Source organism: Prunus avium, chromosome 6, assembly GCF_965620075.1.
Source record: "Prunus avium chromosome 6, drPruAviu1.hap1.1, whole genome shotgun sequence".
NCBI lineage: Eukaryota > Viridiplantae > Streptophyta > Magnoliopsida > Rosales > Rosaceae > Prunus > Prunus avium.
Window position 1 is genome coordinate 32,476,032 of NC_142289.1, and position 5,857 is coordinate 32,481,888.

Consider the following 5,857-nt stretch of genomic DNA (forward strand, 5'->3'; position numbering starts at 1 on the left):
GTGAACGTCCTGTAACGTAATTTAGGTGACTTCATATTCTTTCCGAAACTGAAATGTCTCCTTATAACATATAAAGGATTGTATATCTATGCTATTTTAAATATTATGCCTGGTTAGTTAATTATCGTATTATTCATGTATTACTTCTGTTTTCTGTACACTTATAAAAGATATGGAAAAATTTGTGTTTGACATATTTTATCAAAGATATGCAAATGTATCATTCACGTATTATGTGCGTATTGACGTATTTTCCAAACAGTGGCCCAAGGTTTTGTTTCATTTCTTTTACCTTTCTTTACTCATTTTTAGCTTCCAATTTGTATATTGCATTTGTGTTGTGTTAAATAAGTGTTCTTTACGTACTCAAATTAGAACTTGTAGTAAGCCGACAGTTTATCGTGAGATCGACCCCGTACTTACAAAATTTATGCCCCAACAGATTTGTGCACTTGCCGGTACTTTTAATTGGATGATTAGCATATTAATTTGTGTCAATTATTAATGCAACAGTGGGAGGGGGTGACTTTAAATAAAATATTTAGATTATGAAATTTAGATACGGTGGCAATGCTTGTAATTTGCGAGATTTGTTAATTTCGGTTTAGTAATTTGAGATTCATGAATTGATTATTGAAATTTTATTGAATACGTAAATTTTGGTTTTGTGTGCTATATTATTAAACTATATAATGATCTTAAAATAAAGCTCTATTATTTTAATAGGGTCATTCTTTTTCTTCCTCAAAACTTTTGGAATTTTTATTCTGATACCTTTGAAATTACCTCAAGTCGTTTTAGCTGTATAATCTCAAAGTGTCTTTCTTGCATTTGGTTTTTACTTTGGGTAAATAACCGTAACCCTTGAAAAAATGTGGCTTCCAATGAACTACCAGCATCTAAATCCTATTCTCGAAGTAGTGAATTTATTCTATTACCAAATATACATTCACAACATATATATATATATATATATATATATATATATATATATATCGATCATTCATCATCATAAAAATCATATACAATCATACAAATCTAGCAAAAGTTGGAAATTTCTATAACACATAAAACCGTAACCACAAATAAACCACACCAAAAAAAAAAACTGCATAAATTAAGAGAGTACCTCTTAACCAAGCAACTGAACTTCGAACCTACAGCAAAATTAAGACAAAGAAAAAAAAATTATATCGATGCTTAATAATAAAATAAAATTCATAGAATTAATAAAGCAATATTAGTCATATATACCAAAGGCAAAACTTAGTGAGTTTGGAGAGACATGTTGCTCTAAAATTCACGCTCGTCATTCTTAAAATACATAAACTATTTTGAGACATGTTGCTTTACAAGGCCTCACTGGCTTGGTTTGAAATAGGGGTGGGCATCTCATCCGAATTATCCGCATACCGACCGTACCGTACCGACGGTTTGGTTTGGTTTGGTTAAATAATTATTTTTTAATTTTAATTATTCCAATCCGATCCGTACCGAAATGTTTGGTTTGGTTAACGGAAACAAAATTCCTAACCCGATGGAAACCCGTACCGATCCGATATTTATACTTATTTTATTATTTGAATACAAAACAAGAAACCAAAGGTAAATACAATCAGCATTTTGTATCACTGCTTTATCACCACTGTATCACTTCTTTGTCACTATTTTATCACTGCTTTATCACCACTGTATCACTTCTTTATCACCATTGTATCACTTACCCGGTACTGTAGCACTGTTTGGTTAGAGGAATTTGTGAACTTCCTATATTTTCTAGTTTCGACCTTTGTCCCGTTTTTTACCTGTAACTTTCCAACTGTTGATCCAAATTTTATGTTCTTTATATGGTTGGATTCAGCATGAAAAACTACAGAACCCAACATGGAACAAATGCCAAAAGCATTTACATAAATGTAGAAAAAGTTTGGAAGTATCTAAAGAAAGAAAAAGTGAGTTTTATAAAAGGATTTTTTTGTAGAAATGTCACATGAACTTATACTTTAGTTTTAGTTTGTCACCTTAAAGACCTCTCCTCCCTCTGTTTGTTTCTCACCCACAACCTCACCATCCCATCCTCACCCACAGCCCCAGCCCCACCCTCCCATTCTATTTGATGACTGCCTGCCAAGTACATAAGCGAATTATCCGCGTACCGACCGTACCGTACCGACGGTTTGGTTTGGTTTGGTTAAATAATTATTTTTTAATTTTAATTATTCCGATCCGATCCGTACCGAAACGTTTGGTTTGGTTAACGGTTAACAATATCCCTTATTCGACGAAAAGGAGATGAGAAGTTGCAGAGGGACCTGCAACTTTTCTTTCTTTTTTGGTACAGAACGTGGCAAATACAATGATTAAAGCTATATGAATTGGAACATATGTTGACTATTCAAATGTGCACAAGGAATCTTAGTATTTAAATATTGTAAGGAATGAATCATTTAGCTTTAATCTTTAGTTTCAATTGCAAAAAGCTATATGTAATATCACTCATGTCTTTTTGTTTAATTTAATTAATTTGTGTTTCAATTGCAAAAACCTTCAGTTCATCTACTAGTCCTATGTCAAACGTAATTTGTGGGTTATTTTATGGATGATGATGTTGAGAAGAAGAAAAAAAGAGTGGGGCCTCCTACCTCAAATTATTGGGATTGTGCTAGAGTCTTGATCAAGTTATTGAAGTTATACTACGAAGCCACTTTGATTAATGAGTTACAAAAAGGAGTCAAGGATTTTTTAATCCACATGTACAAAATTGAGACTGGTAAGTAATTTTAATTTTTTTATATTTCTTTTGGTTTTCAATTACATTCATATGACATATGTTTATTTTCTCATTTTCATAATTTGTTTAATGATGTAGAGGTATATTCTAATTCTCAAATGAAAGAGAAAGTGGTTGCTAGTCCATCTTGACTACATATTAAATGGTATAGTGATGAATAACCTTCCTTAATCTCAAATAACATGCCCATGTACTTGATATTTATTCTTTAACTTTGTTTTTCTTTGGCTACAGTACACAAATCAGATTTGGATTGAAGATTACTAGGCCTCTATGCTGCAATTTTTGGTTCTTTGAAGTGTTTAAACTAATTTCTTATTATTTTGTAACGTTATTTGCTATTTTATTATGTAGTTTCAATGTTCGTTTGTAACTTTAAAATTAAGTTATTTGATTTTGTATTTTATAAGGATAATTTGGTGTATATGTTTAAGTGAGAGAAAAGTAGAATCGTCTGTTTAGAAAAACTTCTTTGGTTTGAAAGAAAGAAAGAAAACTACTCAATCTTAAAGAAAGAAAAGTTATTGCATGATTAAAGACAAAGTTACATTAAAAACATTTCTTTGTCATGAGCTTTCAACTTTCAAGAGAGAAAGTTGCGTACATGGGCTTTCAATTTTCAAGTGCTTTCAACTTTCAAGAAAGAAAGTGGCATTGAGCTTTCAACTTTTATGAAAGAAAGTTAAGTTGTCGACAAAATTTTCTTTGACATTAAAAATATTCTTTTGGGGTGATAATACTAAAGGTAGGAAAAGCAAATATTCTTTCACATTAATGCTTTAATTAGTAATTAAGTATGAGGTTCTGCGTGTTGTTTTTGGGATGGGAAAGATTAAACAGCTTGTTGTTGTACTATTGTGATTTACCTTTTGGCTTGTTTTATGAAATATCCAGTTACCAAAAAAAAGCTACGATTTGTAATTGTGTTTTCTTGGTCAAATCCAGCCGCCGTGCCTTATTTGACCCACGAGTGTAAATATACGGGTCCTTGCAATATAGAAAGAACAATTAATTTGCACTAGATTTTGGTGCTGCAATCCTAAAAACATCCTCCCTCACCACAAATCGTAGCTTTCAGCTGCTTATTTTTAAATTATTTTTATTTTATTACAATATGTGCCCTTTGTAATTCTTTTGGCTTTTGTTCAAAGTTCAAACACCCTCCTTTTTTTCTTCAAGTATATAAAGGGCACAGCCACTTTTTTGGTACCAAGAAAAAACCAAACCCCAAAACTGAAAACTCAATCCACATGGAGATGGAATCTGCTAGTTTCTTCCAATTTTCTAGTGCCTCAGATTTCTCACCAAGTCTTCTTTTGTGTCTTGAATTTATTTACATTTACATATATGTTTGTTTAGTAGTTATGCTTATGCCGTTGGAATTTCCTTGTTAATTAGAGAATTTGAAATAGACTCTACTCTTATTTCAAAGTTTCAAGATACTGTTATTATCACTGGTAGTCTGGTACACAAATGCATCATTGGATTATGACCAAAAAAAAAATTTATTATTGGATACCCATGCTCACTTTTCTTCTTTCCAAGTTGTATTTGTTACCTTTTTTCTGTTTGTCAGACTTTACTCCTGCCTCAGTTTTGAGCTAGTTTGATATTGAAAAAAACTGCTTTTGATGTGCTGCAAGAATAATGAAAAAAATCAGTTAGGCATTTGATAAACTATATTTGAAGAGAATTGTGAGCAATTGGTAAACTTTTATACATAATAATGAGTATATAGAATGACAAAAAAAGCCACGAGATATAAAAAAGCCATGCTATCTTAGAAACCCCACATCCCTCCTAAGATCAAGACTTTTCTCTATTTCCCTCTTGTTTGTTTTCTCTCTTCTTCTTCGTCCTCTTTCTTTCCCTTCTCTGTTCTCTTTGTTTTGGATAGTGGGTAGAGATAGTTTCCTTTTCTTTCTTTTAATTTTTTTTGCTGGGCTAAGAAAAAAAAAGCAAAATACCTTGTGGAGGGATTGCGAGATGAATGTGTGGTCGGCGTCGCTAAAGGCAAAAGGTGGAGAGACCTTTCTACTAACCAAGACTGCAGGTACATTATAGTATAATAAGTTGAAGGTAGAAAAATTGAAAGAACAAAAAAATTCTTGGAACCATAATTGTGGACAGAACAGAGAAAATTGATAGGAAAATAAAAAATTTCTGTTAAAAAAAACACCTTCAAACTCTTTTTTTTTTTTTGGAAGTGAGAGAAGCAACACAGAATCGAGGAAAACAAACTCATTTTACCGGGATGCACAATTTTGCACGCTTGGGATTGAATTTTCGTTTGGCCTCAGAGACAGAGGGAGGAGATGCCTAACGTTGGGTTGTGTGGATCGATGAGATTTGGGGTTGAGCTTAAGAGAGAGAGATCGGCAGATTTGAATAGGTGGTATAATGTCGGGTATTTTGCTGGGTTGTAAGAAAGAGAGGGTGGATTGTAGTGGGTGGGTAGGAGAAGGGACCTTGAAAAGAGATTTGAGTTTCAACTTGCAGGGCATCCATTCCCTAAATTCACCATATGTGCCTAGATGTGCAAATCGAGCAGCTCATGCAGCAGCTTCGATTGGTTTGAGAGCTATGGAACTGAAAAGTTGGGTCACCAGAAAAGATGCTTCTTCTTTGAAGATATGGGAATTGGCCTTGTCTTCTTAAAATTTTGTTCTGCATGCCTTATATATTTTTATTCCTTCATGTCTAACCAATACATGATAATAAAAGTAATCTGGGAGAAAGTAACGATATTATTGTTTTTCTTTGACTTAAAATCTTTAAATTCATAATTGTATAGCCTTTTTTAATTTTAAAGTCTTCTCAGTTTGAGATATAAACTAGCTGAACTCACTATAATGTAAAAGTTTCTTTACCATGAACCCCACAAAACCATCTGTACATATGAGTACTCAGTTTTTCTTGTTTGACTGGAAAGTGCTGAGCTTTATTTGTTGTTTTTTATTAGCTTATTATATTAGAGACAACATGGAATGTGCTGAGCTTTATTTGTTGTTTTTGTCAAACTAATATTAAACAAAAGAAAAAACACAAGACAGGTATTCTATATGG

At 32.4% G+C, this 5,857-nt stretch overlaps 1 long non-coding RNA gene across 1 annotated transcript; it reads right to left on the minus strand.

Annotated features, from left to right (window-relative positions):
• Window positions 1–4,247: 4,247 nt before the first annotated feature.
• On the minus strand, window positions 4,248–5,533 carry LOC148294055 (uncharacterized). Its single transcript, XR_015836777.1, has 3 exons — window positions 5,042–5,533; window positions 4,759–4,838; window positions 4,248–4,427 (listed from the first exon to the last, which is right to left on the minus strand). It is a non-coding gene; the product is annotated as an uncharacterized LOC148294055 (long non-coding RNA).
• Window positions 5,534–5,857: the final 324 nt, after the last annotated feature.